The sequence below is a fragment of the Cervus elaphus genome, chromosome 19 (genome assembly GCF_910594005.1).
Source record: "Cervus elaphus chromosome 19, mCerEla1.1, whole genome shotgun sequence".
NCBI classification, from domain to species: domain Eukaryota; kingdom Metazoa; phylum Chordata; class Mammalia; order Artiodactyla; family Cervidae; genus Cervus; species Cervus elaphus.
This window is the reverse complement of record NC_057833.1, coordinates 63,945,597-63,973,106: the sequence shown is the minus strand read 5'-3', so window position 1 is coordinate 63,973,106 and position 27,510 is coordinate 63,945,597. Positions and strand designations below refer to the sequence as shown.

At 38.1% G+C, this 27,510-nt stretch overlaps 1 protein-coding gene across 3 annotated transcripts in view; it reads right to left on the bottom strand.

Annotated features, from left to right (window-relative positions):
- The window catches only part of TBC1D5 (TBC1 domain family member 5), a 564,837-nt gene that overhangs the window by 441,688 nt on the left and 95,639 nt on the right, over positions 1 to 27,510 (bottom strand). Inside the window, exon 3 of one of the 3 annotated variants that reach the window (XM_043875248.1) lies at positions 14,585 to 14,742. The exons of the other annotated variants lie outside the window; for them this stretch is intronic. The gene's annotated coding sequence lies outside the window, so the exon portion shown is untranslated. The remainder of the gene's footprint in view (positions 1 to 14,584; positions 14,743 to 27,510) is intronic. 3 annotated transcript variants of the gene reach the window in all.

Sequence of the window (27,510 nt, the reverse complement as noted above, 5' to 3'; positions counted from 1 at the left end):
AACATAAAATTGATTGAACCAACTGCTGTGGTGGGCATACACAACAGCTGATCAAAATCATTCAACACTTTTATTCTTATAGATCTTCTTTCAGGCTTTGAGAATTTTTTCTCATTCTATACTTTAACCTTGAAACTGAACTAGAAAAAAAAAGAATTTGTAAATCTATAGAATAAAGTTTTAATCTAGAAAGTAAGTCAATCCAAGACAGTAATAAATAAGATCACATACAGCCTAATGCCCATACTAAAACTAAAAACCACTCTTCTAGGATGTACTTTGAGTAACAAAAACTAAGAATTTAAACTGAGTCACTTTTTGTGTCATTAAAAATTGTGTGGCCTTTCCTAGGGACAGCACTGCCACCACACCACATATATTACCCTCATTCCTTACAAAGGAAAACAGCACTAGAAATTATTTCTCTTTATAACTGGATTTCTTGATATTAGACATTTTAAGATTTTATTTAACTAAAAACCAAAGACATTTATCCTTTCAGTGCATGTTAAATGATGCCTTTATTTGACTTTTTATAAGGTAATTTTATAGTATTTTTGTCACAGTGAAGGACAAAGATAAGCCAACTGTTTAGATTCCTCTCCTTTATGTTGTGTCTTTGATCACTAACAATGCTGCGTGAACAGCCAACAGAAGGCTGACATTTCATAAAATATGCAGTGATAAAAACTAATACTGTAGCATCTGGGAGTGATATATAAAATGCAGAAATACACCTAATAACTGTGATCTTAAATTACAAGTTACTAAAAGCTAAATAAAAAGCATACCTAAGAATAAAAAAGTGGCAAGATTACAAAGGGGTTTTTTGTACTCCTTTTTCTAAAAGCAAAGTTTTAAAAAAATTTAAGTCTATAACACTTTCCCTGCTATTCTATGCGTAAAAGTCAGCTACCTTCTAAGAACAGGGTTTCCATACTATATACTTTTCAACAATTGAAGAATACATTACAAAATTATATTGAAAGGGTTTGCAGAAAATGCGAAGGAAATTCCTTCTTCTTTAATACTTAAAAAATGTCAAAACTGATAATGGAAAAGCAATATATCACTCTGAAGCCATGATGCTAAAGACCATCAACAAAGTAAGTTTTAAAAACAATAATAATCTAAACAAACATACTCATAATCCCTGTACTAATCACAATCTAAAGCTTAAGTCCCTGGTACACAACAGCAAAGTAAACTGTGCTCAGAAACATTTAAATAATTTTAACTTTACTGCTAAACATTTGTTTATTAACAGTGGGAAGCAAGTAAGGCACTCAATAAAGAACAATCAAAAGCAATCATGTGAATTATCTTTCTAGCATTTGGTTTAATATTCCACCTATGTCCTATGTCCATCAAAATCACCGTCCAGCAGAAGTGTTTTTGTTTTTTTTTTAAACATATATTATGCTAAGGGGAAGTGAGAAAATAAGAACCATATTCAGCACTATAAGAACTCTGAATTATACTTTAAAGAAAATAGACAACAGTTAAGTATGTGGGAGGCAACTGTCCTTGTACTTATAATTAGCATCTGAATTTAGGGATTTCTCTGCTTAATGCACACCCACCCGCCTGTTATACTTATCGTGGCTTTTTATGTCACTTAATGGAGATAAATACACTTTTCCCTCCTCATATTTACATCAACGCTATTTAATTTTTTTAAAGCTGTTATAATAGGTTAAACAGCAGTCTCAACATCACTCTTCATCTCCCACTGGACAAAGAATGGCATTACAGGACTGAGAATAGAGAAGGCATATTTACATTCATAATGTCCCTAACTATAACATTCATGTAAATTATGATTTTACATTTGCAAATACAATAATTTTTTGTTTCACTGAATACTTTGCCATTCTTTCAACATTAACTTTTTATGGTTATTGCAATCTCAAAAACCCATGCCTAGGAAACATGTGATGTCGTTCAAGCCATTGGAAGACACATTTAAGTTAAAATAATAATGTGTCTAATAATGTATTTAACTTTAATCTTCTTCTTCCATAAAAGAGAACTTTAGTATATTAAATATAAACTTTTCATAGATATCCAATGATAAACAAATTTACTGTAACTGTTTAAATGTCAAAAAAATATGAATCATCCTTTCCACCATTTTGCCTACTGAATTTAGACTTAGAGCATATCAGTATTGTGTATATACAGAAGAAAACAACTGTTTTACCCTCTGAAAACCTGAGAGTAGTTTACTGTATCAAAATTCATGTTTAAAGTAAGAAAAATTATACATACCAATAACAGCAGAGAAAAAAAAGAAGGCAATTTTCAGGTTTTTCACTTGTCAAAAATGTAGCAAACCATACTCCTCAATCATAATTAAATAAGTACTGCTAAATTAGCTGCAGAATATTTCTCTCTCCCTTCTAGAACAGAAAGTCCATGAATACAGGGTCTTTACTTCTTTTGTTTAACTCATTATCAATACTTCTTGGGTAATCAATTAATATTTATGAAAACAATGAGCGAGCAAATATCAATTTATCATCTGAGATTTGTAATGACTGATACTTAGTCCATAAGAGAGATCTAAGGAAACAGAACATGGACCCTCATCTCTTCACACTTAAAGTCTATTAATAATTAACAGTACAGAACCTAGACCCAACTACAAACAAGTAATAGTGCAAAACACCAAACAAAAAGTGCCTTCTAATAGGTAACAAATCAAAACAGGACTTGAGAGAGGGTGAGATCAAGGTAAACCAAATTTTTCAGAAAGATTTCACGGAATGTGCAGGACCTGAGCTCCAAGTTAGGAAGAAAGAACGCAAGCTTTAGGAGAGCATGTTTAGAAAAAATACTACGGAATCGCAGGGCAAAAGGAGAAGTGAGATGAGGAGTACTATGCAAATTCAGGAAAATTCTCAGTGTGTTGGGACCATTTTGACAGAAATGGGAGATTTTTCTGTCACTCACTAGTGGAACACAAGTCTAAACAGTAAGTTAGGACAACTCCACAAAAGAACCTTGAAAATCAGGCTAGAATCAGTATTTTGTAAAACCCTATAAGGGAAAAGGGCTCAAGTGGTTAAGAACCCACCTGCCAATGCAGGAGAAGGAAATGGCATTGCGTTCCAGTATTCTCGCCTGAAAAACCCCATGGACAGAGGAGCCTGCCAGGCTTCAGTCCATGGGGTCACAAAATGTTGGAGCACATCCAGACAATAAGGGGAAAGAATCTGACAAAGAATATATATATAATTGAATCAGTGTGTTATATACTTGAAACTAACATTACGCTACACTACAATTTTTTAAAAATATGAAAATCAGGCTAGAGATTCCAAATTTCAATCTATAGACAGAGTGGGGTTATTAAATGTTCCTAAGCAGGAAAGCAATGACAAACCTAGACACTGTATTAAAAAGCAACAACATCACTTTGCCAACAAAGGTCTGTAAAGGAAACAGATTCCCACTCTAGCATGCTTGCCTGGAAATTCCATGGATACAGGAGCCTGGTGGACCACAAAGAGTCAGACTCAACTGAGCAACTAACTCTTTGACTTTCAGTCTTTCCAGTGGTCATGTACAGATGTCAAAGCTGGACCATGAAGAAGGCTGAGCACTGAAGAATTGATGCTTTTGAACTGTGGTGCTGCAGAAGACTCTTGAGAGTCCCTTGGACTGCAAGGAGATCCAACCAGTCCATCCTAAAGGAGATCAGTCCTGGGTGTTCACTGGAAGGACTGATGCTGAAGCCGAAGCTCCAATACTTTGCACACCTGATGCAAACAGCCGACGCACTAGAAAAGACCCTGACGCTGGGAAAGACTGAAAGCAGAAGAGGGAAACATAGAGTGAGATGGTTGGATGGCATCACTGATTCAATGGACATGAACTTGGGCAAACTCCAGATGGTGAGGGACAGGGAAGCTTGGCGTGCTGCAAAAAGTCGAACAGGACTTGGTGACTGAACAGCAACAACAAAGCAGAAGAATGACAGAATAAAAGCAATACTTCAGGAAAATTAATCCAACAACAATATATGGGATGGATTTGAGGGCAGAAAGGATACGAAATACTTCCAATATGAGCAGAGCAAAAACTTCTGAAGTATTCGAGGAATAAGGCTGTAAAGGAGTGGATAAGGTTGGCTTTTAAGAATGGTAAGGAACTGACAGAAGCAAAACCCACTAAGACTATAAACTAATTAGATATGATGAGTAAGAGAGTGAATTCCTATGTCTAAGAAAAAGATCCTAAAGGGAGGGAAGCTAAGAACGGCTAAATTCTGCTGGGGCAAGAGGATGCTTGCCATTCTTCGAAACATTCAACACCGTTGGGAAGCAAAGTATTCAAGACAGTGGGAAATGGAGAGTAAAAACATGAGAATGTGGTAAAAGGCACAGGGAGACAGATTTTATATTTTACTTTTGTTTAACTTTTTATTTTACATTGGAGTATAGGTGATTAGCAATGTTGTATTAGCTTCAGGTGGACAGCAAAGTGATTCAGTTATAGAATACATGCATCTATTCTTTTCCGCTTAGGTGGATACACAGTATCAAGCGGTTTCCTGTGCTAATCAGTAGGTCCTTGTTGGTTACCTATTTTAAATACAGCAGTATGTATATGTTGATCCCAAGCTCCAGATTTCAGAGTGCACTATGAGGATGTAATAGTGCAAGCCTGGAAAAGGAAGGGAAAGGACGAGTAAAAAGTAGAGAATGAAGATTAAACCATACTATTTAACGAATTCTATAAATATCCCTGTGGAAATCAACTAAAATGAAATAGACTGACCGGCTTCATTAGACAGTTGAGTCCAGAAGGATGACTCATGAAAGGATCACAGTGTCCAAAGAGAAAGAGCTCACAAAAGCTTACCCAAGCAGGCTGTAGAAAGTAAAAATGAAACCATAATTTGTAAACTCTGTTTCTCTTTTTGTTTGAATAAGGAAGTATCAGAATATAAACTAAGTACCTGAGGAAACCATAAAATGTTTAAACACATTACTTCCTATTGTATTATTTCACTAAAAAAAAAGCTAGGACATTTTTCTTTTAAAGTGTCCACATTATAGAATGCACATAAATGCCTACAGAGGCGAAAAACAAAAATATACTCATCTATTCTTTATCCTTTATATAAACTATAGTACACCGCTCATTTTTTCATGTCTATATTACTTATTTCTTTATTTCATTTTCTGAGGTTTAGGTCAGTTATCTACATAAAGTAGGTATTATGCTTTGATAATTACCAATTTCAATAAAATATTTCAATGAGAAAAAAATTTAACAGGTATTGTACATATTTTTACAACATACACACAACAACCTATTTTGAGGCTAATTTACAAGGTAGAGTTTACACAAGAACATGAGAGAAAAGAGAAACATAAGGGAAAGAGAAATTAAGACGAATCCTCCTCCCCCACTCAGAACACCACAAGTAAATGCTGATGTATAATAAGGTTGTTAAAAGTTGTCTTCCAGAGTATACTTTATCTGAAGAACCCTGAGAAAAATTTAATTGTGACAAAATTTAGGAATTCCGATGGGTAGAGAAAAGCTTTCTAAGGTTTGATCTTCGTTGTGATACATAAAGCAGAGACATGCTCATTCGTCAGCCCTAGCAGCACTTGCTCCGAGATAAGTACGTGAACGCATGCAGGCCACGTGGGTGTCACGCTCGACTAGAAGATATTTAAGCTAATCAATAAGTCAGATATGTTCTTAAAAATGCTAAGTGGTTGTTTATGTGTATCAGGCTTTCTGTACGGCATATTAATGTACTTTTCCTGTATGATATAGTGAACTCAGTGATGATAAATACGTGCTGTGTCTGCCGCCTACATTTCCACCAACACCAAATGGAGTGTAAAACTGGCATTGTAAACGGAAAGAAATTAACTTTAGAGGTATGGAGCATGGGTTTTATGTATTAGGCATTATTTAACTAAATCCAAACTCTGATGGATTCACTATTAAATTAAAGACTCAACTATCTATAAATTACCAAGTATCCAATATCTACTTAGCTTATTAAAATAAGATAAAGGATTAAAAATCATAAATTGGTCTTTTTTAGATTGTCCAAACAACAATTTAATCTATTTTGAATACAGAATTATATTCTGTGCTTTGGGAAAAATTCTAGATGACAAACTTAGTTGAAGAGTAGACAAAAATGGCAATTTGGTCTCTAGACACACATAAAATACGTGATTGTTCTCCTCAATTAATGTACTTTAATCTACTAAATTAAAATTCACAAAAATGTGAAACAAAAATACTCAAGTACTTACTTTATTAAAAAGGTAGCAGTACCAACAAAATTTGTTTCTAGAATATAAAACCACACCCTCTGAAAAAAAATCAGAAGCTATTTAAATGAATGCAATGCCCAGGAACCTCTTCGATATAAAATAAAGTCTAAAGATGGGGAGTGGTGGCGGGGAGAGCCGGTCTTAATCCCTCCTCTTCCCATGCAGGAGTCTAAGGACAGCATCACAAGCAACAACACAAATTTAGACACAACTTCAGGACTCACCAGCTGCCTTGCCACTAAACATTGAGGAACAAGAGCATGCAGAATTCAAAGGCCAAAGACTAAAAAAGAGTCATGGAAGTCATCACACCACTAAACATGCAGCTCCTTTCTCTGTAACAAATGTGCAAAACAGAAACAACACAACAGAAACAACAACAACTCCTTGCTGACTTCTGACGAGTGAAGTCAGGAAAAGTTTCAGGACCATCCTAAATGTGTCACAGGGAACCAGGAGAGGAAACAGAAAAGGAAAGAACTGAAACATAAATTTAAAAGAGAGGGAGGAAGAACGTTGAGTTTGGGGGTTTTATTTGTATTTTAAATAATTCAACTGGCTATTCAAATTGGATAACCCTCTAATGTAGTGCTCAAACGACGACATTCCTAAGAGGTAAAAGACCTTGTAAGGGGCAGAACACTTCACCAATCCCCCCAAAGAAGCCTATGTCTTAATCCCTCAGACCTGTTACTTCACAAGGCAAAAAGTCCTTTGAAGAAATGATTACTGATGAACCTTCAGCTGGAGAGATGATCCTAGATAATCCTAGTGAGCCGAATCTAATCGCATGAGTCAAAAGGAAAGATGCAAGGAGAGAAGGGTCAGAAAAGTATAAATGAGAGTTCGAATAGCTGTTGCTGGCTTTGAAACTGGGGAGAGGGGGCCGTGAGGCAAGAAGTACCTCTCAAAGAAGCTGGAAAGACTCCTGGAGCACAGGAAACAACAAAAAAAATGGAGACCTAGGTCCTACAATCACATGGAAGTGAGTTTTGCCAACAAACTGAAAGAAGAGGAAACAGATTCTCTGACCCTGATTTTAGGCTGGGGAGACATATACTGGACTTCTGAACTATACGATCATATAATTAAAAACGTGTGTTGCCTTAAAACAATAACTTTGCAATAATTTACCTGGGAACAATAAAAAACAAATACAGGGATGCTAAAAGTAATTAAGGCAGGATAGTAGGCATTCAGACTTAAATTGAACAAAGTAGGGAAAACCTCCAGACCATTCAGGTATGACCTAAATCAAATCCCTTACCATTCCACCATATACAGTGGAAGTGACAAATAGATTCAAGGGATTAGGTCTGATAGAGTACCTGAAGAACTATGGACAGAGGTTCAAGACATTATACAGGAGGCAGTGATCAAGACAATTCCCCTCAAAAAGAAATGCAATAAGGCAAAGTGGCTGTCTGAGCAGATCTTGCTAACAGCTGAAAAAAGAAGACAAACTAAAGTCAAAGGAGAAAAGGAAAGATATTCCCATCTGAATGCAGAGTTCCAAAGAATAGCAAGGAGAGATAAGAAAGCCTTCCTCAGTGATCAGTGCAAAGAAATAGAGGAAAACAACAGAATGGGAAAGACTAGAGATCTCTTCAAGAAAATCAGAAATACCAAGGGAACATTTCATGCAAAGATGGACACAATAAAGGACAGAAATGGTATGGACCCAAACAGAAGCAGAAGATATTAAGAAGACATGGCAAGAATACACAGAAAAACAATACAAAAGAGATCATGACCGAGATAACCATGATGGTGTGATTAATCACCTAGAGCCAGACATCCTGGAATGTGAAGTCAAGTTGGCCTTAGGAAACATCACTACAAACAAAGCTATTGGGGGTGATCAAATTCCAGTTGAGCTACTGAAAATCCTAAAAGATGATGCTGTGAAAGTACTGCATTAAATATGCCAGCAAATTGGGAAAACTCAGCAGTGGCCGCAAGACACGAAAAGGTCAGTTTTCATTCCAATCCCAAAGAAAGGCAGTGCCAAAGAATGTTCAAACTACTGCACAATTGCACTCAACTCACACGCTAGCAAAGTAATGCTCAAAATTCTCCAAGCTAGCCTCCAACAGTACATGAACCAGGAACTTCCAGATGTTCAAGCTGGATTTAGAAGAGACAGAGGAACCAGAGATCAAATTGCCAACATCCTTTGGATAATCGAGAAAGAAAAAGAATTACAGAAAAATATCTACTTCTGTTTTGTTGACTATGCCAAAGCCTTTGACTATGTGGATCACAACAAACTGTGGAAAACTCTTAAAGAGATGGGAATACCATGCTACCTTATCTGCCTCCTGAGAAATCTGTATGCAGGTCAAGAAGCAACAGTTAGAACTGCACATGGGTCAACAGACTGGTTCCAAATCAGGAAAGGAGTATGTCAAGATTGTATACTGTTAACCAGCTTATTTAACTTATATGCAGAGTACATCATGAGAAATGCCAGGCTGGATGAAGCACAAGCTGGGATCAAGATTGCTAGAAGAAATATCAATAACCCCAGATATGCAGATGACAGTACCCTTATGGGAGACAGTGATGAAGAAACAAAGAGCCTCTTGATGAAAGTGATAGACGACACTGAAAAAGTTGGCTTAAAACTCAAATCAGGAAACTAAGATCATAGCATCTGGTCCCATTACTTCATGGCAAATAGCTGGGGAAACAATGGAAGCAGTGAGAGACGTTACTTTTTTAGGCTCCAAAATGACTGCAGATGGTGATTACAGCCATGAAATTAAAAGACACTTGCTTCTCGGAAGAAAAGTTATGACCCAACCTAGATAGGTATTAAAAAGCAGAGACATTACTTTGCCAACAAAGGTCCATCTAGTCAAAGCTATGGTTCTTCCAGTTGTCATGTACGGATGTGAGAGTTAGACTGTAAGGAAAGCTGAGCACTGAAGAATTGATGCTTTTGAACTGTGGTGTTGGAGAAGACTCTTGAGAGTCTCTTGGACAGCAAGGAGGTCAAACCAGTCCATCCTAAAGGAAATCAGTCCTGAATATTCATTGGAATATTCATTGGAAGGACTGATGCTGAAGCTGAAACTACAACACTTTGGCCACCTGACGGGAAGAAATGACTCTTTGGAAAAGACCCTGATGCTGGGAAAGACTGAAGGAGGAGAAGGGGACGACAGAGGGTGAGATGGTTGGATGGTATCACTGACTCGATGGACATGCATTTGAGCAAGCTCTGCAAGTTAGTGAAGGCCAAGGAACTCTGGCATGCTACAGTCCACGGGGCTGCAGAGTCGGACATGAATGAGCGACTTAACTGACTGAGTAGGCTCTCCATGGGCTTCCCAGGTGGCGCAATGGTGAAGAATCCGTCTGCCAATGTAAGAGACACGAGAGATGCAAATTCGAACCCTGGGTCAGGAAGATCGCCTGGAGCAGGAAACGGTAACCCACTCCAGCATTTTGGGAGAAATGCCATGGACAGAGGAGCCTGGCAGGCTGCACTCCATGAGGTCACGAAGTCACAGGGCCTCGTACACACATGCATGCATGCACTTGCGTGTGCCCACTCACACACAGAGCAGGATTTCAGAGGACTGTCTCAAACAAATTGGGCTTATGATTACCCACCGCAGAGCTAGCACCTACAAGCACAACTAACTCACCAATACATGCTTCTGAACAGAATTATTTTATCTAATTAAGAACTCAAACCTCTAGCTTATCAGTGAACATTTTTAATCCAAATCATATTTAGTTAACAAGTCTTAACTAATTTCCAGAAAAGAAACCCCACAAGAAGCAGCAAATAGTCATCAAGTACATTTACTTCCCAGGAAAATTAAAATGTCAATTCAAGTATTCAGTTCAGTTCAGTTGCTCAGTCGTGTCCAACTCTGCGACCCCATGGATTACAGAACGCCAGGCTTCCCTGTCCTTCACCAACTCCCTGCGTCTACTCAAACTCACATCCATCAAGTCGGTGATGCCATCAACCATCTCATCCTCTAGCATCCCCTTCTCCTCCTGCCTTCAATCTTTCCCAGCATCAGGGTGAGTCAATTTTTTGCAACAAGTGGCCAAAGTACTGGAGTTTCAGCTTCAGCATCAGTCCTTTCTACTGAATGAATATTCAGGACTGATTTCTTTAGGACTGACTGGTTTGATCTCCTGCTGTCCAAGGGACTTGCAAGAGTCTTCTCCAACATCAAAGTTCAAAAGCATCAATCCTTTGGTGCTAAGCTTTCTTTAGAGTCCAACTCTCACATCCATACATGACTACTGGAAAAACCAAATGCTTATAACTCATTTGGTAAAGAAGCCGCATGCAATGCAGGAGACACCAGTTCAATTCCTGGTTCGGGAAGATCTGCTGGAAAAGGGATAGGGAACCCACTGCAGTATTCTTCGGCTTCCCTTGTGGCTCAGCTGGTAAAGAAACCTCCTGCAATGCGGAGGACCTAGATTAGATCTCTGGCTTGCAAAGATCCCCTGGAGAAGGGATAGGCTGCCCATTCCAGTATTCTGTCCTGGAGAATTCCATGGACTGTACAGTCCTTGAGGTTGCAAAGAGTTGGACATGACTGAGTGACTTCCGCTTTCACTTTCATACTTGTGACACATTTCAAGTACTAACATCTACTAATTTCTTTCATTCTGTATTATATCGTATCTCTACTTTCTTTTTTCCTAATAAAAGATTTCCTATTTGTAATAACAATTCACAATGAAATAAAATGGAGAAGGAAAGTTCCCTTTCCTCAGCATGTTAAAAATGATTCTATTAAAAAAAAAAAAAAACCACACTCATTCACTAATTTAGGCAGAGGAGGTCAGAGAACATGTATCAGTGGAAGAAATAAGCATTAGACTGAAACTTAGGCTCTACTTTAAGATGGGAAAGATAAATAAAAATTCAAAAACAAGAATAACAAAAAAAAAAGAATGTTCTTTATCATTGAGAAAAAGGAGCCAGAGGTCCAGAAAAAACAGTATCTTCTCTTTCAACACAAGTTACTCCTAAAGAGATTTGCATTTTGTTAAGCTTGAAAGACTATTTCTGGAATAATCTACTTAAGAATAAAGTCAAAAGAAAAAAAAAGATTAAAGTCATTGTGAAACTGAATACACATTTTTTAAACTCAATGTAATTGTCACTAAATTCAATTTAAAATTAAATATAAAATTACTGGACATTGTACGTATCTCCCCCATTACATATTCTTTAAGAAATAGCTTCCTTTTTGTATTTAGCATAGAAAAAGCAAAAGACAGTATTACTTACTCAGTTGTGTCCACCTCTTTGCAACCTCATGGAGTATAGCCTGCCAGGCTCCTCTGTCCATGGAATTCTCCAGGCAAGAATACTTACAATCATTACTAATTTCTATTTCTGACATTAGATGACAAGAAAAAAAAAAAACTGTCAACTGAATTTTTCTTTTTAAATTTGCTGAGGTCCTCCAGTATCTAGCATAGAACCTGGTTCATATTAGGTACTCAGTAATCACACCATCACCAACTCAATGGACATGAGTTTGGGTAAACTCCAGGAGTTGGTGATGGACAGGGAGGCTTGGCGTGCCGCGGTTCATGGTGTCGCAAAGAGTCGGACACAACTGAGCAACTAAACTGAACTGAACTGAATCACTGAAGGAGTCAGTCTCTCTCAACTGTGATGGTTAATTTTATGTGTCAACTTGACTAAGCCAGATTTTTCGTTTAACATTATTCTATATGTTTCTGAAAAGGTATTCTTTAGATGAAAGGGAAAAATATACTCAACTGAATGCAGAGTTCAGAGAACAGCAAGGAGAGCTAAGAAAGCCTTGTTAAGTGAACAACACAAAGGAATAAATGAAAACAATAGATTGGGAAAGACTAGAGATCTCTTCAACGAAACTGGAGACACCACGGGTACATTTCATGCAAAGACAGGTGCAATAAAGCCCAGAAACAGCAAAGACCTAACAGATGAAGAAGAGATTAAGAAAAGGTGGCAATAATAAACAGAAGACCTGTACAAAAAGCTCTTACTGACCCCAATAACAACATAGGTGTGATCACTCACAAAAGACCCAGAAAACCTGGAGCCTGAAGTTAAGAGGGCCTTAGGAAGCAGGGCTAGGAACACAGTTAGTGGAGGTGATGTGATTCCAGCTGAGCTATTTCAAATCCTAAAAGATACTGTTAAAGTGCTGCACTCAATATGCCAGCAAATTTGGAAAACTCAGCAATGACCACTATACTGGAAAAGGTCAATTTTCAGTTCAATCCCAAAGAAGGGAGATGTTAAAGAATGTTCAAACTACCATACAATTGCACTCATTTCACATGATAGCAAGGTAATGCACAAAATCCGTCAAGCTAGACTTCAACAGTACATGAACAGAGAACTTCCAGATGTACAAGCTGGGTTAAAAAGGCAGAGGAACCAGAGATCAAACTGCCAACATCCATTGGATCACAGTGAAAGCAAGCAAATCCCCCACCAAAAAAAATCTACTTCTTCACCGACTATGTTAAAGCCTTTGACTTGTGGATCACAACAAACTGTGGAAAATTCTTAAAGAGATGGGAGTACCAGACTACCTTATCTGACTGCTAAGAAACCTGTATGCAGGTCGAGAAGCAACAGTTAGAACCAGACATAGAACAAGGGACTGGTTCAAAATTGGGAAAGGAAACTGTCAAAGCTGTATATTGGCACTCTGCTTATTTAACTTATATGCAGAGTATACCATGCAAAACACCAGGCTGGATGACTCACAAGCTGGAATAAAGATTGCGGAAGAAATATCAATAACCTAAGACATGCAGATGACACCACCCTTATGGCAGAAAGTGAAGAAGAAATAAAGAGCCTCTTGATGAAAGTGAAAGAGGAGAGTGAAAAAGTTGGCTTAAAACTCAACATTCAAAAAACTAAGATCACACAGCATCCGGTCCCATCACTTCATGGCAAACAAATGGGGGAAAAGTGGAAACAATGAAAGATTTTATTTTCGTGGGTTCCAAAATCACTGTGGATACTGACTGTGGCCACAAAATTAAAAGACACTTACTTCTTGGAAGAAAAGCTATGACAAACCTAGACAGCATTTTAAAAAGCAGAGACATCACTTTGCTGACAAAGGTCCATTTAGTCAAAGCTATGGTTTTACAGTATTAACTTATTGATGTGAGAGATGGACCATAAAGAAGCCTGAGCACCAAAGAACTGATGCTTTCAAAGGGTGGTGCTAGAGAAGACTCTTGGAGTCCCTTGGACAGCAAGGAAGGAGGATCAAACCAGTCAATCCTAAAGGAAATCAGTCCTGAATATTCATAGGAAGGACTGACACTAAAGCTGAAACTCCAATACTTTGGCCACCTGATGTGAAGAGCTGACTGACTGGAAAAGACCCTGATGCTAGGAAAGACTGAGAGCAGGAGAAGGGGATGACAGAGGATGAGATGGTTGGATGCCATCACCAACTCAATGGACAAAAGTTTGAGCAAGCTCCAGGAGATGGTGAAGGACAGGGAAAGCCTAAAGGCCGCAGTCCGTGGGGTCGCAAAGAGTCAGACAAGACTTAGTGACTGAACAACAAAAACAACATTTAAATCAACACACTAAGTAAAGCAGAATTTATTTTGGAGATGTTGGTGACGGACAGCAAGGCCTGGCATGCTGCAGTTCATGGGGTCACAAACAGTTGAACACGACTGAGCGACTGAACTGAACTGAACTGAAGTAAAACAGATTACCAGAATTAATATGTGTGGGCCTCATCAAACTGGCTGTGGTCCCTTATTTTAAAATAAAGGACTGTTCTCCCAAGAAGAGGAAATTCTGCCGGCAGACTGTCTTGGGACTTAAAATGTAACATCAGCTCTTGCTTGTTAGCGTACCCTGCAGATAATGGGCTTGTCAGTCTCCACAATTATGCAAGTCAATTCCTTAAAATCTCTTTCTACACACACACACACACACACACACACACACAGAGCTTATTAATTCTATTTCTCTAGGTAAATCTGACTAATACATCAACCTTATCAATGAATTGGTGTTAGATCATAGCCAATTCCCCATCTCTAACCAAAGATAACTTTTTTGAGTGTATATTTATAAAAAGAGCTGTCCAAAAATGAACCACAGTGGTATCTAAAGAAGGTTTCCTAACAGAATATTTCATAAAAAAGATGTTTTTATTGGAGGGGAGTCAATTTTGTTGAGCTAAGTTCAAGTGTGTTTAAACATACTTAGAAGGTTACTAGACTGCTAATACACTTACCATTCTAAGACAGTCAATCTCTTTATCTTGGGTTACATCAAATGCTACTCATGAGGAGAGAAGATGCAGAACTTTCAGTACGCATCCCAAACTCTCTATTCCAGCAACAGGAGATAGGTTTTCTCACATGGTAACTCTGGTTGACCAGTAATGGCTCCCTAAATTAGAGAACAGTATGGAATTATCTTATGGCTAAGCAAGAACAAACACCATGAACTGATGTCTGCAATAAGTACAGAAAAGGGGATGCATGTAAGATACATATCTGCCAATTCTACACTCTGGAGAATTCTACACTCTGCTGAGAGTGAAGTTACACAGCTGGTCCTCCTCTGGACCATGGTGGGGTTTATAACACAGGGAATACATGTATGGAGGTAAGGAGGAAGGCTGAGCCCATACCATACCATAACAGCAAATTCTACACTTTCACAGCATACCTTCTGACTTTATGGAGTAAGAATTTTCTCATTCAATCAGGGGGCAAATTCCATGGACAGAGGAGACTGGCAGGCTACAGTCTATGGGATTGCAAAGAATTGGACATGACTGAGCACATACAAATAGATCACAGAAGGTAGATAATGTAACATTATCCACTGAAGAGAAAAATAATCCAGAATTAGCTATCTGAATTAAGGTGTGTGTATGAGTGTTCAGTCACATCTGACTCTTTGAGACTCCATGGACTGCAGTCCCCCAGGCTCATCTGGCCATGGGATTCTCCAGGCAGGAACACTGGAGTGGGCTGCCGTTTCCTCCTCCAGGGGACCTTCTGAATCCAGAGATCCTGCACCGACAGGTGGATTTTTTACCCCTAAGCCACCTGGGAAGCCTCCAAAAGCAAACCAGCATCTGAATCAAGGTAACTAACAATAAAAATTAATTCAAAGATTTTTAGTTATGATAGGGAATCTCAGATCTCATCAAAATCTTCCAACCAAAATTTCCTCTTAAAATCGGACCTCTTTCAGAATTTGGCTAATGTTAGAGTTCTATGGCTGAGAAGGATAATGCAATAAAAGAGAGCACTATAAAAATTAGAAGACAAAAAGAAGGAAAACATAATACCTAACATTAAGATAATTTAGTCATTACACCTTTTAAAGAATTCAGCATTTGAAAAATAACAGGTGTTAGTCATCAAAAACTATTTGTCATTTGATTCCACCACAGTACCAGCTAAAAAACAAAACAAAACATTCATAAGTTTCTCCTTAAAGCAAAAATCCAATGCTCTTTTGTAGAACAAAAAGGAAATACTTTTAAATAAAATTTTTTCGTGAAGAAAGAATTATCCGAGTTTTATTATTCCTATACCTAGGATAATGCAATCAATTAGGTATTAAGCCCCTACTAAGTGAGATTCTCATAAAGAAATATACTAACTCCCATTAGGCACAGGATAGTCTGCCAAAAAATACAAAAACTCAGAAATAATTTACACCTAAAACATTGGTTATACACTCACACTTTACCATTTCTATGCCTTTCATTTCTTTACTTACACTGACAATTATTAAAACTTATAAGTATATAAAATTATTAAAAGTTAGAAGATATGCTGATGACACCACCTTTATGGCAGAAAGTGAAGAGGAACTAAAAAGCCTCTTGATGAAAGTGAAAGAGGAGACTGAAAAAGTTGGCTTAAAGCTCAACATTCAGAAAACTAAGATCATGGCATCCGTCCCATCACTTCATCAGAAATAGATGGGGAAACAGTGGAAACAGTGTCAGACTTTATTTTTTTGGGCTCCAAAATCACTGCAGATGGTGATTTCAGCCATGAAATTAAAAGACGCTTACTCCTTGGAAAGAAAGTTATGACCAACCTAGACAGCATATTAAAAAGCAGAGACACTACTTTGTCATTACAAAGGTCCATCTAGTTAAGGCTATGGTTTTTCCAGTGGTCATGTATGGATGTGAGAGTTGGACCATAAAGAAGGCTGAGCGCTAAAGAATTGATGCTTTTGAACTGTGGTGTTGGAGAAGACTCTTGAGAGTCCCTTGGACTGCAAGGAGATCCAACCAGTGCATCCTAAAGGAGATCAGTCCTAGGTGTTCATTGGAAGGACTGATGTTGAAGCTGAAACTCCAATACTTTGGTAACCTCGTGTGAAGAGTTGACTCATTGGAAAAGACCATGATGCTGGGAGTGCTTGGGGGCAGGAGGAGAAGGGGACAACAGAGGATGAGATGGCTGGATGGCATCACCGACTTGATGGACATGGGTTTGAGTAAACTACAGGAGTTGGTGATGGACAGGGAGGCCTGGAGTGCTGCGATTCACAGAGTCGCAAAGAGTCAGCCACGACTGAGCAACTGAACTGAACTGAACTGAGAAGTATGTACATGAAATAATCATATGTAATAGTAAACTTTATGCATACATGGAGGGAATGGTTTAAAAAAACCCCATCTAGAAAGACAGTTAAGGTCCTACCACTAAGGTATTCTTGACGGAATTATTATTTTTGAGGATACCAGGGATCCTATCAATGCATTGATTACTTCTTTAAAGGGCCAAATCAATACCCTTGGTCCAAGAGAATTGCATTACACCATTAAAATATTATTCACAAACTATATTCTGAGCATCACCTACATTGTGAGTAGATGGTAGTGATGCAGGACATAGAGTAGGTAAGAGCATGGCTTCCAGAGCCCAAAAGCCTGAGCTTGTGTCCTGGCTATATGTTTTAGGAAAAATTACCTCACATTTTTTGCAGTTATGTTTTAGGAAAACTTACTTTACATTCTCTGCGTCTCAGCTACTTCATCTTGTACAGTGGGGACCTAACTCATAAAGTGGCTGGGAGGATTAGATGTGAGAATCTGCATAAAGTGCTCAGAACTAACAGTGCTGACACTTAGCGAGCACTCATTCAACATTATATGCTCTCTACCTTCCTCCTTTCTCCTCCTATCACTACTAATCCTTCTGTATTCTGTTCCCTCCAAAGCAATAAGGCCACCTTTGCATTTCTTGGCATCTGCTTCCCAGAGCATTTTTTTCCCCTTACACAGTTTGCTGGAATATTTTATTTGTGGCTGGCTCTGACTTTATGTTAATTGTGCTTTTTGTTTCCTGCAAAAAATGCAGTGCCTTACTATTGCTGTATTTAGAATTGTAAATTTCAAAATCTATAAATAAAAAGTTAAAATAAATAATTTTACAGGAAGCTAGTCCTGATTATAAATGCAGACTAATGACTTCTCCCCCACAAAAAAAGAATAAAAAGAAATGATCTGAAATAGCCCCAAATCCACTGCTTGCAAATAGTATTACAGGGAATTACTTTTTCTATTGGTTCAAAATCAGGTAGTATTAATTATTAAGATCACAATGACTTCATTTGTACAGATTTGAGGTTTGTGATATAAAACTGCAGCTATTTGGTGAACCGTATTTTAACATTTAAATACTTTTTAGATTTCTGTTTTTCCAATACTACAATGGGCTTCTCTTGTGGCTCAGCTGGTAAAGAATGCACCTGCAATGCAGCAGACCTGGATTCGATCTCTGGGTTGGGAAGATCCCCTGGAGAAGGGAAAGGCTACCCACTCCAGTATTCTGGCCTGGAGAATCCCATGTGCTGTATACTCCATGGGGTCGCAAAGAGTCGGGCACGGCTGAGCGACTTTCACTTAATACTACAACCCGCAATACCCTTTCACAGGCATTTTTTCATCAGCAGATCAGAGCCGGCTGAGTGAGAGCCCTCCATGTTCCGGGAGGCGGTGTCCTCAAATCTGAAGTGGGCGCAGGCCGCTGGCCCCCGCACTGGGTGTTATCATAGACATTTATCATGTTCAGATGATGCAATCCTCACAAATCCTTATTCTTAACTTCAGTATTTCATAGATGAAAAAAGAGATTCAGAAAGACAAACTGTCTTGTTCAAGAGCAAAGAGGGCATCTAGCAGAAGCTAGGACCAAATCCCCATCAAGTTTCCAATCTGTCCTAAGTTTTGAATACCAGAACGAATACTTGCATCATGTAACATTAAAACCACATATTCTTAATATAAAGCCTATGTTCCTCATAGAAAATAAATTAAAATTACAAATACTTTCTTCCACCTAGTATTAATGGTTCCTTTAGACACTACAAAAACTGTTAAGATGTTAAATGAGACGAAGCAATTCCAGTTTCCTGTGGATATTCTGTAGTACTTAAAGGCAGAAAAAATTAACCTTCCCTTCTTTTCCCAGTCAAGTGCACATGGTTACTTCTCCAAAGAGTTACAAGTAGGCTAACCAAATCTATTTTTTAACACAGATTCACAAATAATACTAATAACTCTATTTTGGAAATGTTTTCTGGCTAGAATAATTTTAACAAAACCGCCAAGAATTAATGGGACAGGACAATGCTTCATTCACCCTCTCTATTCCTCTATCTCAACTTCTCAGGAAAAACACAATTGTCAACTCTCTACAAGACGTTCTGGGTGCTCTGCATGCCCTGCCATCACCAGAATCCACCTGCTTCTAAACACAATGAAACAAACTCAGGTACAGAAATATTCATAGTATCGTTAAATTGCCAAATGTGAAATTTGAGATGAACTTTATAGCAAGTACAGATTTGTAGAAAGGAGTTAATTCTCCAGAAAACTGCCACTTTGATGGCTTGGATTCTCAATGTTTAACCCTATTGTAGACATCTAAATTTTACATTTAATGTGGAAATGCACCTCATATAGTCTTCAGTGTTCAGTCAGTCAGTCAATATTAACTTAACATTAGGTACTATCCTAGATGAAAATTTTTCTTATAAAGAAACAGAGCCACTGACCTCAGTAAGTTTAGCTTGGTAGTGCTATTTACAGCAGTAGGCATAAACCTCCTCCTCCTCTGTGCACCTATAACTAACGGTCTTCCTCATACAAAGAGTGGCATTACAGATTTTTATTGAGAAAGTCTACTGTGTGACTCTATCCTCAAATGGATGACAAGTGATCTATTATTTACAAAATACCACAGAAAGTTCATTCCATGGCCCACTTTCCAGATACTTCTTCTCTCATAGTTGAAACCGATTTAAAATAGTTTGTATGAAAAAGGACAAATGTTTGGAACACTGCATAACTTACATTTTACATCTTGGAAACACGATCACATTTTTGTACATGTGTGTGAAGTCACGATGGCACACAATCCAGATACCCTGTTTATTTACTTTCAATGTCACTTTTAGATTTCATCTGTTTCTGATCCTCAAATTCTCCCATATACTAGCCCACTAGTCCACTACAGCAGAGCCTGATTGATAACTCTACATATCTTGCATAACTTGCATTATTTCTATAATTGTTATTAAAAGGTGAGCAGGAGAAACATAACAAATGGTAGTCAGCAACAAGGTACTGAGCAAAACATGTTCTAATAGATGTCTACCCAGAACTTTGTTCAAGAAAATTATTTTTAAAACCAAAAACAACACTTCATTACAATAAATGAGCACTTTTTATGGTTTCACGGGGTAAGTGTGATAGCACACTATCAGAGTTCCCAGAAGAATGGGCTTTTAAAAACTTCTTTGAAATAATTTTATGCTTATAGAAAAGGTGCAAATATAGTAGAGTTTCCATATACTGTTCACCTTGGTTCCTCTAATGTTAAATCACATGTAATAACTCCAGTACAGTTATCAAAACCATAAAATTAATACTGGTTCAACATTGCCAGCTTTCTCCTCGTAAAGTTACTATTTTTCTCTGTAATTATTAAACATCTTGGAAGATATATTTAGACTATGTAAATATTCTGTTTCTCCTCAAACTTTCCTCCTATTTTTGGTATCCATGAATGGATCTTGCCTGTAACAACTACTATTGTGGTATTCACCATGGTGATTTACTGTTTCTCTCATTCCTTCTACATTTATTAATTGTAATTCAAAAGAAAAGTTTTTAAACTATTTCAAACACCAAGGTAAAATATAAAGCCAAAAAAACAGAAACAATAAATGTAGTGGACAACAGTAGCCCATCTTAAGTCAATGACCTTAACTCACCGAATCAGATGTCAGGCAGTTCCTTTTTGCAGGATCCGTGTTTGAGTAAGTTGTTAATGACATCTGTCAGCAGCTGTAGTGTTTTGTTTCATATAATTGGAGGCTCATTTTTTATCACAAGTAATGCATCACGATGCATATTTAAGGTTTTCCAAATAAAGAGTCTTGAGTAATCTATTTCGAAGTAGCTAATACCACAGCACATTTGAGGCTAAGGGGTAAGCATCCCTTGGAAACCACAGCAACAAAGACAGCACAATATTCTGCCCCTGCAAGCCAATCACATTCCTCATGAAGCCGCCCCACACGAGCGTACAATCACTCTTGTAAGGAGACATCTCTCAAAACAGTGAATTCCAAAGCTTGCTTTTCAAGACTGTTATTCCTGTGAAAGGACGAGGACCTACCACCATGAAAACATAACCTTCTTCACTTACTCTTTCACAAAAGGAACACCTGTCAATTTCATTATAAGAGGCATCAAGCTTATTTCTAAAAGTTTCCAGAAGATGCCCTATTTATCGAAACTTATTCTCCTTGCTTGTTCATTAAATACTGCAGTCTTACTCTGAGATCAAAAAATGTCAACCAATTATTGTATAAGAGAAGTTCTCCTTTTTAATATTGAAAGCTACTCAGAACACACAGATTATAATAGGCGACTGAATACACTACTGTTTATTCCCACGTATATCTCAACCATTATAAGCATACTTTTTATCATCTAGTTTTTCATACTAAAACTCCAGTAAACTGGCAACTAACAGAGTGGCTGACACATAACAAATACTCAAGTATTTTTTAGTAAGTTAGTGGTGAACAATTCATATACAGTGTATAATTGATACACATCCATAATTCCTTCTGAACTACTTCCACTGCAAGACAGAAGTTCAAACATATTTCTTCTTCTGCACATTCAGAAATCTACACATTTTAGCTATTTCTTAAGAAAGACATGAAAATGATTTAGAATATAGTCTAAGTGACATGGAAATACATCCTTGAAGTTTATCACCCCAAAACTGCATTATATTTGTAAAGGACAATGAATCATACTTTAAAGTGATTTACTTACACAATGGATATTTGGATGATAAAAATAGATGAGAAAACAGGAAATCTCACTCATATCCTTGATTTTACAAATTACTGTCATGATGAGTCCTGGAAACTCTTGCAGGATTATAGTGGTAGTTTATATGACTTCGTTTTTTTTGTTACAAACCTTAATTTATTAAACAACAACCACCACCCTTGGTCTAGAGCTTAGCCATGAACAAGATTTAGTTTAAGAGTCTTAACTATTACATGGAACAATGGATAAGTTGTAGTGGTCATCTTCTTCTTCTTTGAAAATGAAAATTACTTTAACAGATAAAATTGCTAGCTTGTGCTTTAAAACATTATTCCTAAAACTGGAAATGTATTTTAGACTAGAGTGGAAAGACGAAAATTGGTGCGCACTGGTTAAGTCTATGTTTAGGAAAGAAAACTGCAGTAAAAGCTTCCTCTTTGCTCAGATCCCAAAGGACTAGAGGGTAATTCTAACCAGCAGGGGGAGATGAGGAGGAGAGTAGTAGGACAAAGAACAGGCTATAGGCAGGAAAAGCAGTTATAATTATAGCTGGGAACACAGACTTTGTTAAAGGAAGTCTACTGTATAATTACATTTGAGAATTCAGCAAGATGCCCAGAGGCTGACTCGCAGCTGTCAGGAGCTGGTAACTCCACTTCTGTTCATGCAGCGACCACGCAGGCTACTGAATCCACTATCCAGACCTGACTTTTATAAGACATAGATCTTCTCATGAGACTTCTGTTTTCTACAACGGATGAAGGCATCCATTTCAACAAAACAACCCTCTCTCTTCACCTTCCTTCTCAGACCTAACTCTCCCCTCTCCAGCCTCTCACTCTCAGAGAACCAGATAGTCTTACAGCAAAGCTATTATCTCAATGCACATCTCTTCTCTGATTTCTGATCAGATCAAGAAGCAATGCGACTATAACCTAAATGCAAAATTCAACAGGCTCACAACAAATTCACTTCCCTCTCCCCCCTTCTGCTTTCAAACTGTCCCTCTCTTTCCCCTACTCTTCCCAGTGGCATCAGAATTTGCTCAGTGAAGCATCAAAGCTCACGATCCACCTTCGTTTCCTCCTCCCTGATCTCCCACCATTCAAGTCACCAAATCCTATTAATTTTTGGTAAAACTCTACCTTAATGGCACAGAATGTGGCTTTATTTGGGAAATACGTTGTTTACAGAGGTTATCAAGTTAAAATGAGGTTATGAGGATGGCCCTAATCCAACATGACTTGTATCTTTATAGAAAGAGGATGTCTGGACATGGACAGACTCTCAGAAGGGTAAGACCACATGGAGACATGGACGGGAAAGACACAAGCCAAGGAACATCAAGGACTACAGGTAAAAGCAAAAAATTATTCTTCCCTGGAACATTCTTATCATGTTCCCAGACAGAACATGACCCTGTCAACACGCTGATTTTGGAATTCCATCCTCTAGCACTGAGTTAATAAATGGGTTTCAAGCCACCTAGTTTTAGGTACTTTGTTACTGCAGCTAAAGAAAACTAATGTAACATTCCCAAGTACTTCTGAACTCAAATATCCGTAACTTTGTATCTCCAAACCTGCACCTTATCTCTGGACAGCACCCCACCCTCTTAGCTAGCTGTAAGGTACTCCTTTCCCAATTTGGAACCAGTGTGCTTTTTCAGGTCCAGTTCTAACTGTTGCTTCCTGACCTGCATACAGGTTTCACAGGAGGCAGGTCAGGTTGTCTGGTACTCCCATCTCTTGAAGAATTTTCCACAGTTTATTGTGATCCATACAAAGGCTTTGGCATAGTCAATGAAGAAGTAGATGTTTTTTCTGGAACTCTCCTGCTTTTTCCATAATCCAGGGGATGCTGGCAATTTGATCTCTGGTTCCTCTGCCTTTTCTAAATCCAGCTTGAACATCTGGAAGTTCACGGTTCACATACTGTAGAAGCCTGACTTGGAGAATTCTGAGTATTACTTGGTTAGCGTGTGAGATGCATGCAATTGTGTGGTAGTTTGAACATTCTTTGGCATTGCCTTTCTTTGGGATTGGAATGAAAGCTGACCTTTTCCAGTCCTGTGGTCACTGCTGAGTTTTCCAAATTTGCTGGCATACTGAGTGCAGCACTTTTACAGCATCATCTTTTAGGATTTGAAATAGCTCAACTGGAATTCCATCACCTCCACTAGCTTTGTTTGTAGTGATGCTTCCTAAGGCCCACTTGACTTCACATTCCAGGACGTCTGACTCTAAATGAGTGATCACACCATCATGGTTATCTGCGTGATTAAGATCTTTTTTGTATAGTTCTTCTGTGTATTCTTGCCACCTCTCCTTAATATCTTCTGCTTCTGTTAGGTCCATACCATTTCTGTCCTTTATTGAGCCCATCTTTGCATGAAATGTTCCTTTGATACCTTTAATTTTCTTGAAGGGATCTCTAGTCTTCCCCATTCTATGGTTTTCCTCTATTTCTTTACATTGTTCATTTAGGAAGGCTTTCTTATCTCTCCTTGCTTTCTTTGGAACTCTGCATTCAGATGGGTACATCTTTCCTTTTCTCCTTTGTCTTTCACTTATTTTCTCAGCTATTTGTAAGGCATCCTCAGACAGCACTTTGCCTTTTTGCATTTCTTTTTCTTAAGGATGGTTTTGATCACCACCTCCTGTACAATGTCACAAACCTCCGTCCATAGTTGTTCAGGCTCTCTGTCTATCAGATCTACTCCCTTGAATCTATTTGTCACTTCCACTGTATATTCATAAGGGATTTGATTTAGGTAGACTCCGCCTGCAATGCAGGAGACCCCGTTCGATTCCTGGGTCGGGAAGATCCACTGGAGAAGGGATAGGCAACCCACTCCAGTATTTTTGGGCTTCCCTTGTGACTCAGCTGGTAAAGAATCCGCCTGCAATGCGGGAGACCTGGGTTTGATCCCTGGGTTGGGAAGATCCCTTGGAGAAGGGAAAGGCCACGCACTCAAGTATTCTGGCCTGGAGAATGCCATGGATATAGTCCATAGGGTTGCAAAGAGTCGGACACAACTGAGCGATTTTCACTTCACACTTCACTTAATGGCCTATTGGTTTTCCCTAGGTGTACCATATGAATCAATATTAATATTTTTTCCATTATTATTTTTTATTGAGGTATAGTTGATAAACAATATTACACAAGTGTCAAATGCACAACACAGTAACTTAATTTTTTAAAATATTTTTACGTATTGCATTTGTTACAATATTGCTTCTGTTTTTATGTTCAGGCCTTTTTGACCATGAGGCATACAGGATCTTAGCTCCAAGACCAGGGACTGAATCCTGCATTAGAAGGCGAAGTCTTAATCCCTAGACCACCAGGGTAACCCAAGTAACTTACAATTTTTAAAGGTTATACGCCATTTACAGTTATAAAATACTGGCTCTATTCCCTATGTTGTACAGTATATCCTTATAGCTTATCTTATACACAGTGATATTAGTATACATGCCAAAATGACCACAAGTAGTCTAGCTAACATCCATTAGCACACAGTTACCAATTTTTTTCTTGTGCTGAGAACTTCTTAGATGTACTCCCTTTGCAACTTTCAAACACACAATACAGTATTATTAACTATACTATGTAACCATGCTATACCTAAAGAATTCTTGAATATCATTTAACTTTCTTTAGCTCTCTATAATTCATAAACATTTTTATTTAAAAATTGAACACTCAAAAATGTAGCATATTTCAAATTCTTAAAAGGCAAGAATGAGTGTCCCTATGCAGAAAAAAATGTTCACAAATATACACGCCTTTGTTATCAGCGAGCATCACAGACTTATAGACACCCCAGTTTCCAAACATGCAGCCCCGAGTTTATCTGTCATCAACCCAGCTGCCCAAACCTCAGCAATGGTCTGAGGAAGCTTCACAGCCAAGTGACACTGCAAACCATTAGATAATTAACTACCTGAGGAACGAGACATAAAGGAGAGGAGACAAAAAACCTGAACTGCAAGGAACAAGAGTTTTATGTTTAAATCTGCTCCCCTAGTCTACACACTAGAAATGAAGTGACATTACCCTAGGGCTAAAGGTTTCCTCTCTGGAGTTATCTCTCTACCACTGACACGTCACCTGTAAATGTAGGCCCTCATAGCGCCATTTGATTTTTGAGAACTGCTCAACAAAAAGTTTCTGTAGCTTCAAGCTGTTCTCAAATGCTTTGTCCATTAAATTACTCATTTTCTGTAAAAATTTCAAATTTTCCTCCCCACAACAATGAAGACCACTGGGCTACAGGATTAGCGTGAACATGAGATGTCTACTGTTAGATCAAGAATAGGCCCTGAGTTTTATCCTACAACTTAGAGCCTAAGAAGGCTGAAAAATGCCGGAGCTGAAACTCACACCCACGCCAAAAGCTCACGGCCCCTTTGACTCACTCTGAAAGCCTCAGGTCTGCCAGAGCTTCTACCACTGGGGAGAGGGAGATCTCCTGGGGCAATGAGCTTGGCATAAAAGACCAGTATTTCTGGAACAAGACAACCTAAGACCAAAGATTTTTATTTTAAGCCACTGAAGAACTAACTCATACTCCTCTTTGGGGGAAATACATTCAGGGACTACATACAGGTTTCCCAGCTACTCAAGATTAAGGAAAACTGGACTAAAGACCATCCTTTATAGATCTCTTCTATTCTTAAGCAGAGGACTTTCCTTTCTCATTCATCATCTTATCAACTCTTTACTAGAGTTATCATTCCTCCTTTCTCTGTCTATATGGAAAAGTATAAAGCAATTTAAAAAAATCAAGACATTACATTTATCTATCTTGTGAAAACAAATCATTACAAAAGAAGGTTCAAAACTATATAAAAGTCTCAAATGTGAAATAAAAAATATACTTACAAGCATAAAAAGCTTCCATACACTGTGTTAGAGATAGTTGTTCAGTCGTCTCTGACTCATTGTGACCCCATGGACTGTAGCCCACCAGGCTCCTCTGTCCACGGGATTCCCCAGGCAAGAATACTGGAGTGGGTTGCCATTTCCTCCTCCCACGCGATCTTCCCTAACCCAGAGATCGAGGCTGGGTCTCCCACATTGCAGACAGATTCTTTCTTGTCTGAGCCACCAGAGAAGTTCCCCATACACTGCAGTACAGGGTATTTGTTATAGGCATTTCCTTAAACTAGTAAATTTCCTATATAGTGCAAGATAAATTATCCAAAATAAGGACAGAGCAATACAACATCACCTGATAATACATAAAATACAACAAAACTCCAGGACTCTAGCACTGTATCTTGTTATCATTATAAATGGGAAAAACAGGTAAAGTCTGTCAACAATCAAATCCAGAAAAAAATAGCTTAATCAGAATGACAAATACTTCCACGTTTTAAAACATAACTCACTCTGACACGTAAAATCGACAAAGAATATTTTTACTCTGAATTTTGTGGTACCTTATTGTTCTATAAGAATATAAAAACCAATCAAATGAAAATCAGTAAAATTAAAGAATACTCGAACCAGAAAGCTTGCTAGAATGACCATATGATCCAGCAGTTCAGTAACTGCCTGTAAGTGCACGTTTATTCACAGCAGCAGTGTTCACAAGAGCCAGAAGAGAGAAAGAGCCAACGAATGGATGAACAAACTGTGGTACACACACAGCAAAGAACTGTTCAACCACAGCAAGAAAGGAAGTGCTAGATAAATGCTAAAATACGGATGAACCTTAAAGATACTACGCTACGTGAAAGAAGCTGGAAACAAACACTTACTGTATGATTCCATTGATATGAAACAGCCAGAATCAGTACACCACA